Raw genomic sequence first — 14,853 nt, forward strand, 5'->3', positions numbered from 1 at the left:
TTGCTGTAAAGAAATACCTGAGACTAGGTAATTTATAAAGAAAACAGATTTGCGTGTCTCATGGTCCTGCAGGCTGTACAAGCATGGTGCTGGCATCTGCTCAACTTCTGGTGAGGCCTCAGGAAGCTTTTACTTATGGCAGAAGGCATGTCACATGGTGAGAGAGGGAGTAAGAGAGAGATGCCAGGCTCTTTTAAACAACCAGCTCTCATGTGAACTAATAAAGTAGAACTCACTCATTACCATGAGGACAGCAGTAAGCCATTGGCGAGGGATCTGCCCCCATGACCCAGACATTCCACCACGCACCACCTCCAACACTGAGGACCACATTTTAACATGAGATTTGGAGGGAACACACATCCAAATCATGTCAGAGGTCAAGCTTTGCCCCTGCATCAGTCCTCTCTGCTCCTCCTGTTCACTCTCAGTCATAGCACCATGTTTCTCAAAGTTGCAAATTGATTGCAGTAGGGGATTTGATATTTGTGAGAATGTTGGCCAGAATTCGCAGTGTCTGAATACCAGATCAGTCAAGTCAAAATGCCCCCATTATGCTAGAATAAAGCAATTTTTCTTTCTTTCTTTCTTTCTTTTTTTTTTTTTTTTTTTTTTTTTGCGGTGGAGTCTCACTCTGTCTTCAGGCTGGAGTGCAGTGGCGTGATCTTGGCTCACTGCAATCTCTGCCTCCTGGGTTCAAGCGATTCTCCTGCCCCAGCCTCCCAAGTAGCTGGGACTACAGGTGTGCACCACCACACCCAACTAATTTTTTTTTTTTTTTTTTTTTTTTTTTTTTTGAGACGGAGTTTCGCTCTTGTTACCCAGGCTGGAGTGCAATGGCACGATCTCGGCTCACCGCAACCTCCGCCTCCTGGGTTCAGGCAATTCTCCTGCCTCAGCCTCCTGAGTAGCTGGGATTACAGGCACGCACCACCATGCCCAGCTAATTTTTTGCATTAGTAGAGACGGGGTTTCACCATGTTGACCAGGATGGTCTTGATCTCTTGACCTCGTGATCCACCCGCCTCGGCCTCCCAAAGTGCTGGGATTACAGGCTTGAGCCACCGCGCCCGGCCTAATTTTTTTTTTTTTAGTAGAGATGAGGTTTCACCATGTTGGCCAGGATGGTCTCCATCTCTTGACTTGGTGATCCGCTTGCCTCTGCCTCCCAAAGTGCTGGGATTACAGGTGTGAACCACCGTGCCCGGTCAGCAATTTCTACTTTAGGGATAAAGAGGCAGAGTCATAACTCATTTGCTCACTGACGCATTCACTCATTCTTTCAGCTCTCATTGAGCACATGCCATGTGCATAAATCACTGCATTAAGCTGCTGGAGAACTAGACACTTTTAAAAAGCTCCCTAAGACATAAACTCTGCCCTTGAGCAAATTCTTAAACTAGTTACTGGCATTTATCAATCACTTTTGATGGGTCACACACTGATTTAAGTACATTTTATGTGTTGCCATATTCATTACTCAAAATTAATGTGATTAGATAGGTACTATTTACAATTTTAAAGATGAGGAAATCAAGGTACCCAGAGGTTAAGTAACCTGTTCAAGTTGGTTTTTAGGTGAACTGAGATCTGAGCCCAGATGCTCCAGCCCTAGGGAGTAGATGACTGCTTCTTAGACTAGAGGGATAGCTAAACACATAATAATGCAATGTGATGGGTACTCACTAGCGCTACTGGGAACTTTTGACATTATTGAGGGGTAAGGCCCAAAGTCTTTTCCAATTTCCAATCCTGTTAATTCCACTGTAGCATATAACTTCTACCCATAAAATGCTGTGAAGTACAATGAAGATTTTTAAGTGATCCTTCCAGATTCTTAGTAAAAGATTAAAGTAATTTATAAAGTTATTTTCTGGGCTGGGCATGGTAGCTCACGCCTATATTCCCAACACTTTGGGAGGCTGAGGTGGGTGGATTGCTTGAAGTCAGTAGTTCGAGACCAGCCTGGCCAACATGGCAAAACTCCACCTCCACTAAAAACACAAAAATTAGCCGGACATGGTGGTGCACACCTGTAATCCCAGCTACTGGGGAGGCTGAGGCAGGAGAATCGCTTGAACCCGGGGCGGGGAGGTGAAGGTTGCAGTGCCTGTAATCCCAGCTACTGGGAGGCTGAGGCAGGAGAATCGCTTGAACCCGGGGGGGGAGGTGAAGGTTGCAGTGCCTGTAATCCCAGCTACTGGGAGGCTGAGGCAGGAGAATCACTTGAACCCGGGTGTGGAGGTTGCAGTAAGCCAAGATTGTGCCACTGCACTCCAGCCTGTGTGACAGAGTGAGACTCCATCTCAAAAAAAAAAAAGGCAATTTTCTGGCTAAGGACGATTCCATTTTTGGACTGTTTTACTCACTCATCATTTCCATCACCAGCTGATGGTGTTTTCTTTGTGGGGGTCGGCAGGTGGGGGCAGTCCATTTTTCATAAAAGAAAACATAAAAGTTGTTATCTTAAGTAGATGCCAACCAAGTTGGTTTGGGTTATGAAGTCTTCGGGGTGGGTAGGGGCTCATCTTACTATCTCAGCTACTCTTTCTCTGTAGGGACTTCGTGGCTGGCTGGAATCAAATTTGTGCCTCAGTAAAATGACAAATCAGTACAAGTTGGGGGACCTTTATTGTCTTTTGGGAACAGCTGAAACCCCAATCTTACATTCTAGAATCCCAAGGGAGATATAATACTGGATTCCCAGGTGCTGGAAGAGCACAGATTGAGCCACAAACTAACTCTGCCTGGAGAAGAAAAGGAAAGCTTCAGGGAATAGTTCAGATTTGAGCTGAGCTTGAAAGATATACTGATATTCAACAGCAGTAAGGTGAGAGAAGGGTGTTCTAGTAAAGGAAAAGTTTGTGTAAAAGATCTGGGGAATTGTCAGCCAACTGGGCTTTCTGGGATCATTTCATCCTAAAGCACCAAGTCCTGTAGGTGGGATGGACTCTTAGCTGCAGTCTCTGTCACATTTTTTCCATTTTGTAGGATATTACAATGATACTTTTTTTTTTTTTTGAGATGGAGTCTTGCTCTTTAGCCCAGGCTTGAGTGCAGTGTCTCAATTTCTGCTCACTGCAACCTCCACCTCCCGGATTCAAGCAATTCTCCCGCTTCAGCCTCCTGAGTAGCTGGGATTACAGGCACCTGCCATCATGCCCGGCTAATTTTTTGTATGTTAGTAGAGATGGGATTTCACCATGTTGGCCAGTCTGGTCTTGAACTCCTGTCCTCAGGTGATCCACCTGCTTCAGCCTCCCAAAGTGCTGGGATTACAGGTGTGAGCCACTTCGCCTGGCCTAATGATACATTTTATATTTACTCATTAATTCTCTCTGTCTCTTTCTTTTTCTTTCTGTCTCTTTCTTTGTCTCTCTAGCTTTACTGAGGTATAGCTGGCTGGGTGTGGTGGCTCATGCCTGTAATCCCAGGACTTTGGGAGGCCAAGGTGGGTGGATCATCAGGTCAGGAGTTCGAGACCAGCCTGCCCAACATAGTGACACCCCGTCTATACTAAAATACAAAAATTAGCTGGGCGTGGTGGCGGGCGCCTATACTCCCAGCTACTCAGGAGGCTGAGGCAGGAGAATTGCTTGAACCTGGGAGGCAGAGGTTGCAGTAAGCCGAGATTGCACCATTGCACTCCAGCCTGGGCAACAGAGCAAGACACTATCTCAAAAAAAAAAAAAAAAAAAAAAAAAAGAGCTATAACTGACATACAATAAGCTACACATAAAGTTTACAATTTCATGAATTTTGAACACATCCACAGAATCATTTCCAAAATCAAGACAGTGAACATACCCATCATCCCCTGGAGTTTCTTTGTATCCCTTTGCCATCTGTCTTTCCCACCCACTTTTGCTCCTTTCCCCAGGCTCGGGTAACCACTGATATGCTTTCTGTCACTACACATTTGTTTGCATTTCTAAACATTTTATATAAATGGAATCATATAATATGTACTCCTTTTTGTCAAGATTCTTTTACCTAGCATAATCATTTTGACTCATTCACATTGTTCTGCATATCAATAGTTCCTTCTTTTTTATTGCTGAATAATACTCCATTATATAGACATACCACAATTTGTTTCTCCATTTTACCATGAATGGGCATATGGGTTATTTCTATTTTTTGGCTATTACAAATAAAGTTGCTATGATTATTCTCACACAAGTCTTTTCTAAACTTATGCTATCTTTTCTTTTGGGTAAATATCTTGGAATATGTTTGGTATGTGTTTGTTTAACTTTTAAAGAAACCACCAAACTGTCTTCCAAAGTGGTTGTTCCATCAAAGTTCCACCTGTTCCACATTTTTGCCAACACTTTTATGGCCAATGAAAAAATTTTAGCCATTCCAATGGGTATGTATGGTACCTCATTATGGTTTGAATTTGCATTTCTTTAATGACTAATTATATTAAACATCTTTTCATGTTCTTACTTTCCATCTATCTTCTTTGTTGAAGTATTGGTTTAAATCTTTAGCTCATTTGAAAAATTGGTTGCTTTCTTTTGTTGGATTTTTAGAGTTTTGTATATATTCTGGACATGAGACCTTTACCAGAGACGTTCTCTGCAAAGAGTCTCTTCAAGTGTGCGGATTGTCTTTTCATTCTCTTAGCAGTGTCTTTCAAAGAGAAAAATTTTTAGTTTTGATGAAGTCCAATTTATCGTTTTTTTTTCTTATATGGATTGTATTTTTGGTGCCATAGCTGAGAAATTTTTACCTGAGACTCAAGTTCACACAAATTTTTCTTCTATTTTGAAAGAAGTTTTATAGTTTTAGGTTTTACATTTAGCTCTATGATCTCTTTTGAATTAATTTTTTTTATTGCATTTTAGGTTTTGGGGTACATGTGAAGAACATGCAAGATTGTTGCATGGGTGCATATGTGGCAGTGTGATTTGCTGCCTTCCTTCTCTTCACCTATATGTGGCATTTCTCCCCATGCTATCTCTCCCCAACTCCCCACCCCCCGCTGTCCCTCCCCTATTTCCCCCCGACAGACCCCAGTGTGTGATGCTCCCCTCCCTGTGTCCATGTGTTCTCATGGTTCAACACCCGCCTATGAATGAGAACATGCGGTGTTTGATTTTGTGTTCTTGTGTCAGTTTGCTGAGAATGATGGTTTCCAGGTTCATCCATGTCCCTACAAAGGATGCGAACTCATCATTTTTGATGGCTGCATAATATTCCATGGTGTATATGTGCCACATTTTCCCTGTCCAGTCTATCATCGATGGGCATTTGGGTTGATTCCAGGTCTTTGCTATTGTAAACTGTGCTGCAATGAACATTCGTGTGCATGTGTCCTTATAGTAGAACGATTTATAATCCTTTGGCTATATACCCAGTAATGGGATTGCTGGGTCAATAGGAATTTCTATTTCTAGGTCCTTGAGGAATTGCCACACTGTCTTCCACAATGGTTGAACTAATTTACACTCCCACCAACAGTGTAAGAGTGTTCCTATTTCTCCACATCCTCTCCAGCATCTGTTGTCTCCAGATTTTCTAATGATCACCATTCTAACTGGCGTGAGATGGTATCTCAATGTAGTTTTGATTTGCATTTCTCTAATGACCAGTGATGATGAGCATTTTTTCATATGTTTGTTGGCCTCATGTATGTCTTCTTTTGTAAAGTATCTGTTCATATCCTTCGCCCACTTTTAAATGGGCTTGTTTGTTTTTTTCTTGTAAATCTGTTTTAGTTCGTTGTAAATTCTGGATATCAGCCCTTTGTTGAATTAATTTTTGTATGTAGTAAAATGTGTAGATTGAAGTTTATTTTTATTTATTTTTAATTTAATCTCTTTATCTTTGGACAGCCTCCTAAGCCAGAGCATGCTCAGAGAGACTCCTTATTTTTATTTTTTAATATGATATCCAATAATCTCAGCACCATTTGTTGAAAAGCTATCCTTTCTCTACTAAGTTGCCTTTGCACTTTTGTCAAAAATCAGCTGTTCTTATATGTGTGGGTCATTAGTTATTTTTTTTTTAAAGAAGATGTGACCATTTCATAAACTTAACGAGCTATAGCTGTTGTTCATTATGAAGACGTGATGCTTCACAGCCTTGGATCCTTTCTTGACATTTATGGTTGAGTTTAGTTCACAACTTGGATGAGGCACTGACCTCAGATCAGGAAAGAATTATTCTTATAAGGCCAGAGAACTTTTTTTGGGTAGAGTTAATATTTGTTTGTCATTTATAATCAGATGGCAGTTGGGTATATAGTCTCCATATTTCATATTTTTTGTAAATAAAAAAACTACAAGTTTTAAATAGGTAATGGCTCATAATGTTTTCAGAAAACATGATTAGACTAATTTATTAATGGTGGCTTCAAGTTTTTCCTTATTAGCTCCAAAAACCAGAGCCCAGCCACCTTTCATTCCTTTTTAAAATGCTGGAAGATAGAGTGCATTTCTTCATACTCTGAAGCAAACATCCTGACAGTCACCTACATCTGCTTTGAGGACTACCATGCTGGAATTCTTTTCAGCGAGGGAATGAAAGAAGGGCTTGAACATTTTGCAAGGCCCACATCATGTAGCTGAGAAGTCAACTGCTACAAGTCTATCCCCTGCAGTAGCCACGCCTTCCTGAAAAGCAGACTTGCTCTTCTGCTTCACCATTTTGACTGTTGGGGTCTGATGACTGACTGTAAGAACTGATGGAAATGGATCCAAAGTGCTGGACCAAGCTTTGGCCAGAGGACCTTTGTCTTTTGGATTGTTCTCTAAACCCTGATGTTGAGAACAACATCATTTTCTAAAAGAAAGGACAGACTAGTATTTCTGTTCTCTGGTTGACTGATCTGTTCTCCTGCTTGTCCTTAATCCCACATCTGGCTTTTCACCGGGTTCCAGCTATCTTTCTTCTTTTCTCCCCTAAACTAAAGCTTTAATGACTTTAGTTAATCTGGTCTCTGTCCTGAAGTATCTGAAATATGAACCTCTTAGACCAAGGATAGGCAGTTTAATTTTATCAAAGACCATGGGCTTGGCGGGAAGGAAATCAGGCAAAGGTCACTTAATGAGCCACCTTAATTGAAGTGGTTTGGTCTCCTTAGGGAAATGTAAAATATTCAATTCAGCAGCTTAAAAATGTTTTTATTGAGATATAACTCACATATCATAAAATTTACCCTTTAAAATTGCACATTTCAGTGGTTTTTATTATATTCACAAAGTTGTGAAACCGTCATCACTATCTAATACCATCTTAAAATAAACCTTATACCCATCGAGCAGTCACTTTCCACGTTTCCCTCCTCCCAGCCCCAGGCAGCCACTAATTTGCTTTCTGTCTCTATGGATTTGCCTATTCTGGACATTTAATCTAAGTGGCATCATGCAATGTGTGGCCTTTAATATCTGACACTTTGTTTTCTTTTTTTTTGAGATGGGGTCTTGCTCTTTAGCCCAGGCTGGAGTGCAATGGCATGATCTCAGTTCACTGCAACCTCTACCTCCCAGGTTCAAGCAATTCTCCTGCCTCATCTTCCTGAGTAGCTAGGATTACAGGCGTGCGCCGCCACACCTGACTAACTTTGTATTTTTACTAGAGACGGGGTTTCACCATGTTGGTCAGGCTGGTCTTGAACTCCCAGCCTCAGGTGATCTGCTCGCCTCAGCCTCCCGAAGTGCTGGGATTACAGGAGTGAGCCATGGCGCTCAGCCTGACTTCTTTATTTAGCATAATGATTTCAAGGTTCATCCTCGTTGTGGCATGTATCAGTACTTCATTCTTCTTTGTGGCTGAATAATATCCTGTTGTATGGATATATTTCATTAGGTTTATCCATTCATCAACTGATGGACATCTGGGTCTTTCTACTTTTTGGAAATTACGAATGATGCTTCTATGAACATTTGAGTATGAGTTTTTATGTGAACACATGTTTTCAATTTTCTTGGATATATACCTAGGAGTAAAATTGTTGGGGTCATATGGTAACTCTTTACCTTTTTGAGGAACTGCCAAATTGTTTCCCAAGGCAGTCATACTATTTTGCAGTTTTACCCACAATGCATGAGAGTTCCAATTTCTCAACACTTTTTTCGACATTTGTTATTGTCCATTTGAAAAATTGTAGCCATGCTAGTGGATATGAAGTGATGTGTCATTCTGGTTTTGATTTGCATTACCCTAATGACTAACGATGTTGAACGTCTTTCCATGAGCATGTTGGCTATTTGTGTATTTTACTTGGAAAAATGTTTATTCAAATTCTTTGCCTATTTTTAATTGGGTTGTCTTTTTACTTTCTTTGTTATTATTATTATTTTAGAGATGGGGTCTTGCTATGTTGCCCAGGCTGGCTCTGAACTCGTGGGCTTCAGTGATCCTTCTGACTCAGCCTCCTGAGTAGCTGGGATTATGGGTGCTGGCCTATTTTTTCACTTCCTTGATAGTGTACTTTGAAGCACAAAATTTTTGTTTTTGACAAAGTCCAATTTATATATATTTTTCTTTTACTGCTTATGACCATCTGCTTTTTAAATTAAACTCAGAAATCACAAAGCTTTTTCCGTTAAGCACAACAAATAATACAACTACATATCTTAATTCCATGTTGCAGCAATTTAAGGGGGTGGAATTGATATGAGGGAAAGGGAGAAAGTGGGGTAGACTGTTTACTTGGACTTTAGACCTCAAAGGGTGAATGTTAGAGACTGCCTTTGGGCACTGAGCACTTAATCGTCAAGGATAACTAACTCTTTGGAAACTGCCCTAATCACTCAACCATTAGCAGCTTTCTTCTGGAAGGGGTGAAGCCCCAGCTACCAAGAGGGAGCTCACTCTCTGCACTGCAGCAATGTTACCTAAGGACAGTGAAAATGAGGATAGTGTCAGAAAAAGGGAAAGTTTGCAGCCAGGCTGTTGGGAGTCTCCACTGGGTTATCTGGAATTAGATGCTGCAACAGAGGTAGGAGTGCAAAGGGAGGATCACCTGTGCATGGAAAAGGGCGGAAGCAGTTTGGCTAGGAGGGGCTCTTGGCCTTTGCTGCAGACCTGACAAAGCCTCTGCCAGTCTAACAGGGTACCCCAAGCAAAAATCGCTTTTTAGAGAAGGTCCACACTGGCAGAAGAGGGATGGGCCCTTGAACTACCACCTTGCTCAGCCATTGGCTGGTGGCTGCCTTAAGAAGAGAGCGACTGTGGGACTCGGCGCGGTGGCTCACACCTGTAATGCTAGCACTTTGGGAGGCCGAGGCGGGCAGATCACCTGGGGTCGGGAGTTCGAGACCAGCCTGACCAACATGGAGAAACCCCATCCCTACTAAAAATACAAAAAACATTAGCCTGGTGTGGTGGCGCATGCCTGTAATCCCAGCTACTCGGGGTCGGGGAGTAGCTTGAGTAGCTGGGATTGCGCATGCGCCATCTGTAAAGCGAGAGAATCGCTTGAACCTGGGAGGTGGAGGTTGCGGTGAGTGGAGATCGCGCCATTGCACTCCAGCCTGGGCAACAAGAACGAAACTGTCTCAAAATAAATAAATAAATAAATAAATAATAATTTTTTTAAAAAAAAAAAGGGAGAGAGTGACTGTGGCTCAAAAACTGAGGTGGTCCCTGAAGGAACTAATTGCTGGGGCCAAATAAAACCAACGTTCTTGGTAGCAGGAGAGTGAGTCCTTTAGTGAAGGGACCATGTGAGCATGGAATCTCCGGGTCTACCACACAGACAAGCATGAAGTTCAAATTCCAACAACATGTGACCTCAGGCAACCACTCTGCCTCAGTTTTTTCATCTGTGAAATGGAGAAAATGCTTTCCTTACAGGGTTGTGGGAGGATTAAATAAGACAAAAATGAATATAGTGCCTGATTCAGCGCAGGCATTCAATAAGTATTAGTTCTTCCCTTTCCCCCAGATGGAAATAAGCCAAGGGAACATTCTGTTCTGCAAACCAGTTCCCACCCTGCTCTTTATAAACTTCGTTTTCTTTCAATTTCCAGTAGGGAACCAAGCCCCTGTGGCAGTTTCCTGATCTGGATGTACTGCCACTGTGTCCCCAGGCCTGTGTTGTCCCCTGACTTGTTCATCTCCCGACTTTCTCAGCTGGAGACAGAAAACTCTCTGTAGCTGTTGACCCTCCCAGGCAGAGTCCACTGGCTGATGTTAGGGTGAAATGGGGCTGATGCTTCCTGGAATCCACCAGAAGTATGCAAATTGCACCATCTCTTTCAGCTGCCTGCGCCTGCATTCCACTGAGGATTCCTGGTAGAAGAAACCATCCTGTTCCTCTTTCTAAGTGCCTCGTTAAAGCCTGAGGACAAATCCTTCCTGCTTCACTTGCCCTGGGAGGTGAGACAGGACCTGAATGGGAAGAGGAGGATGTGCTCCGCGCACCACGTCATCCTTCACGGGGTACTCTGACTATAGGGACACTGATCTCCAAGGCCTGGGTACTTCCCGTGTGCCTGATTCACTGGGGAGTCTCAACTCGTCGGAGTGTAAACATGAAACGATTTTATTTCTTCCAGTAACTGCCCTGGCTGTGCTGTGCCAGATCTCTCTTTCCTGCTGAGGAGCCGCACCCTTAACGATGTCTTGGTCTGGTTCCATAACTTTTCAGCCACTTTCGGTTACTATAACAGTCTCATTCCAGTAATTAAGACTCAGCCTCTTATATTTTTAAAACTTTGATCGCAAATTCAATTCAGAGCTCTTCTCTCCCTTTCCCTCCAGCGAAAGCTAGAGTTGGGTCCTGGCTGTTTGAAGCAGTGGAGCAGCGGTAGGGCCTGGCTTGAAGGTGCCTCATCTCCCTCTTTGAGGCCTCAGCATCTCTATTTGGGCAGAGAGGAGGGATGGAGAGTAAGAGGCCTCTTTACAGGAGTGTCCTTTACCCCTTCCTAGTTCTTTGTGGCTCTGTTAGATGCTGAAGATATCACCCCACCCTCCCTCATCACTGGAAACCACCCTTTCCCCCTCCTCCCCTCACACAGACGCACCTCCCTTTATCCTCAACTGTGGTACAGGCGCCTAACGACCCTTTGTTGACTTGGCCATGGGTACCTGGGCAAACCCTCAGCTCTGCCCTTCCACTGACTTCCGTGTATTTCCACGTGGAGCCGCAAGCCCTGCAGGAATCCTCTCCCATAATCCTTCAAGGGCCCCACAGTCCTGGGAAGGGAGCGCTGCCCTCATATTCTTCCCAGTCATGCTGCACCAGGGTCCTTCGAGCCCTGCTGGATGGGCTACTGTAGTGGGCCTCTGGCTGTCAGAATCTCCCGGACTCAGGTGGGTACCGGTCTTTACATTCAAATGCAGTCCCAGCCCTCAAAGTACCTTCATCAGACATCCTGCTTTTCCTTCCCACCGTCGGGGAGGGGAACGACAAAGGCCCTGGGCTGCCGTCCTAGGCTCCCAGGATGGCAAGGACTCTGACAGTGATCTGTGCTTCTGAGGCATCGGGGAGGGTCTGGATTCCCTCTCCCTTCACACTGGGGCAGGAAAGCACCCCTGTAGTCTTCACAGGGGTGAGGAGGGTAACTCTCCCTTGGTCTCTCTCAGTCCTGCTCCTGACTGGAGGTGGCTGGGTGCTGGTCCCTTTAGAGGGTGCTGATGCCTTGAGCAGCAGTGTGTGGAGGTGGCTGGCTCCATCTGCTGGTGGCTTGCTGGTAATTCTGTGGGGTTCCTTGGCTCCTCTTGGCTGCGGGTCTAGCATCATGGGAAGACACGCTAGGACATGCCTAGCTGCAGGCAGTGCTATCCTCTCTTCTCTTTTAACCTGTGTTGGAGTTGTCTTTCCTCCTGGAAGGATTTCTTGATTAAATCCCACCATTGGACATGCTCCTTCATTGCACACCCTCAGCACCCAGGCTCTCAATTGGTGGTAAGTTCATGTGCTGGCAAGTGAAATGTCTCTTGAGTAGTTTTCACGTGTTTTGAGGCTAGCTAATGTTTATGGAGCTCTTCCATGTGCCATCTACTGTCCTAAGCATGTCACATACTTCGTCTCATCTCCTCACACCGCAGTCCAATGAGCTAGGTACTGTCACTGTCCCCGTTTTACAGATGAGAAAACCGAACCGAGATAGAAATATTAAATAGCATCTCTAAGGTTTGTGGTCAGAAAGTGATGTAAAGAGGGACTCTGAACTCAGAGGTTCCACCTTCTACCGACATTCTGTTCTGCCTACTTGGCTTCATATTGTGATCCCTCTGCCTCCTCACTTCTCCTCGTCCCTTATCCCGAAAACCTTAAATAAGTATATGTGGATCACAGTGAAGTACTCCTCATAATATATTTTTTTGTTTAGACTAATAGAATCTTCCCGGTTGGGGCTTGTGCAAGAGCTAAATTAGCCATGGTGAGATTGTGGTCAACTTATAAACGGGCCAAACTGTGTGGTCATGTTGAAGTTGTTAGCACAGACCCTTTGGACAAAAGGACAAATCCTGCTCTAACATTTTAGATTATTTTTTTCCCAAGGAGGCCTAGAATCCTGAGCATATACTCCTGAGAAATGCTTTTAATCTGAAAAATGAGAATCTGTATTGTTTGTATAGTACATTTACTTTCATTGTCTCCTAGATATATTTGCAACCACTCTGAGCAGAAGGTGTTATTATCACTCCTGTTTTATGGGTGAGGAAACGGAGGCATGGAGGTTAGCAACTTGTCTGAGATTACACAGCTTGTATGTGCTGGAACCGGGGTCCAGAGCCAAATCTTTTGCCTCCACCTGCCATTCGCTGAGAGCCTTAGGCTCCTGACTCCTTGCTGTGGGCTCTGTTCCCCAGTGGGTATTTCCTTTCTTGCTTTTAGCCATGTCCATGGCCCTTGGTCCTGTCTCTTCTCTGGCCTCTGTCCACTGGTTTCACCCACATCATCTTCATCTCTCTCAAGGGCTAGTAGTGCCCCTTGGAGTAGGGGAACAGGATCTTGAAGCCTTCTCACTATCGTCCCCAAGGCCCTGAAGGGGCTGTTCATTGCCTTTATCGGCTCTAGTCATGAGGGATGTTATTTATTGTCACATAAATGTATTTCCAAATAAAACAGAAAACGAACAAATAAACACAGTGACAGAGCTGTAAAAAACCCTGCTGGCTCGCTCACTTGTGGAAAAGCCTGCACAACTAATTAACCCGGGTAGGCCTCCGTGGTGTTTGGAAACAAGCTTGGAATTAATATCGCCGTTCTCAGCTGCTGGAACCAGCCTTTAAATCTTTATTGGGTAGTAGCAAGAGACAGACACAGAAAGTTACAGAGACAGCGAGAGGCCAAGATGGAAGGAAATAGAGTGACAGAGGAAGATAAATGCAGCTAGTCATCTGCCTCCATACCTATCCATATCACCTTAGCTACACTCTGGATCCTAGGCAGACAGACAGACAGACAGACAGATTGTGTTTCCTAGGAGTGAGAGATAGGAGAAAATAGAGGCTTTATTGAGATCAGAGTATATTTTGCTTCCATATCATTGAAGTCAGAGAATCAGAGGCTCCTGGACTGGAAGGGGCTTGTGAGAGGTCATCTAATTCAGTGGTTTAAAAATTATTTTTAGCAGCAAAACCTTTTCCTGAAATGAAATCATACATGGAAGCGCCATGTATAAAGCAGATGAAAGTGGAGCTTGCCCCAGTTGGAGCTTGCTGCTCCCCTAAGCCCCTCCCCTCTCCCCCCACAGGGCAGGCCCCATGTCTTCTGGGTCTTTAGGGCTCAGAAGAGCACAGCTGGAAAATTAAAGCTGCCTGGCCTCTGGTGGCAAGCCTTTGGGAGTGTTCCTGTTCTTTTCTGGATTCAGGCTTAGCCCAATTAGAGAGTTCCCCAGAAAGGGGGTTTGGTAGAGTGGATATGCCAGTTGGTAAAAGAGGTGGGTTACCCAAGAACACCTGAACTGAATCTGTTGCCCTGAACCTGTTGGGTTCTTGCACTTTGATATTCAGTTTCCCTGGGGATCTTTGTTGGCAGGAGCTGAGAAACCAGCTTGTTGGCCTTGAAGTAAGGATGGCATCTCAGCTTCAGCTTCAAGAGTCAAGCACCTGACCCGGGCTTTGCCTGGAGGAGGCTTTGCATAGCTCCACATCAAGTTCAGGAGGGGAGGCCAAGAGTGCAGGAAGAACATCTCCTTTCTCTTTAAGTGTAGAAGGTGGCCAGGAGGGACTTCCCTATAGACCATTCAGCTGTGCCCTCCAGGGATGACTGGTGAGCTACAGGGAAATTGTACTTTGTACCTTTTCTCTTGTAGAGGAAGGAGGGACAACGGCCTGAGGCTGGAAAATCCTCCCACTGAGTGGCACTGTGGGGATTTGTCTGGTCTCAGCATCAAGAGGAAAACCCTGAGGCTGGGTGGAAAGGCCCCTCTCTCCGAGTCAGTGCTGGATGGGGACGGGCAGCGGAGGCAGATCAGGCACTGTGTTAGGAGCCTTCCTGTTTCCGATTAACCCTGAGTGTCCTTGGCTCAGGCCTAGACAACAAGGGAGCACAGCGAGAGGAGAAACACAAATCAAGAAGTAATGCTTTTTTTTTGAAGGAGAAATTATAAATTGCAATTTAATCACATAATCACTTTGACACTCTCAAGCAAGCTAATTTCTTCCCTTGCCTCATTTCATCCACTCGGTGAGATGAATCTTAATGAATAATGTCCTATGAATATTTAATTTTTGATCAATTTGAATTTTCTCTGGCATACCTGCTGGATACATAAATCAGCTCCTTTCTGCCCAGCAGAGTGAACTTGGACAGCAGCCTGAGTAGATCTCTGCCCATGGCCACAGAAGATGCCAGCCTGAAGTTTTTGATGTTCTTGTTTGTCACCATCTCAACATTGTGACTTGGACCTCCCTCGGTGCCATCCCTAAGCTGTGTTTTCT

Source organism: Aotus nancymaae, unplaced genomic scaffold (assembly GCF_030222135.1).
Source record: "Aotus nancymaae isolate 86718 unplaced genomic scaffold, 86718_ANA_hifiasm-v0.15.2.pri h1tg000007l, whole genome shotgun sequence".
Classification (NCBI taxonomy): Eukaryota; Metazoa; Chordata; class Mammalia; order Primates; family Aotidae; genus Aotus; species Aotus nancymaae.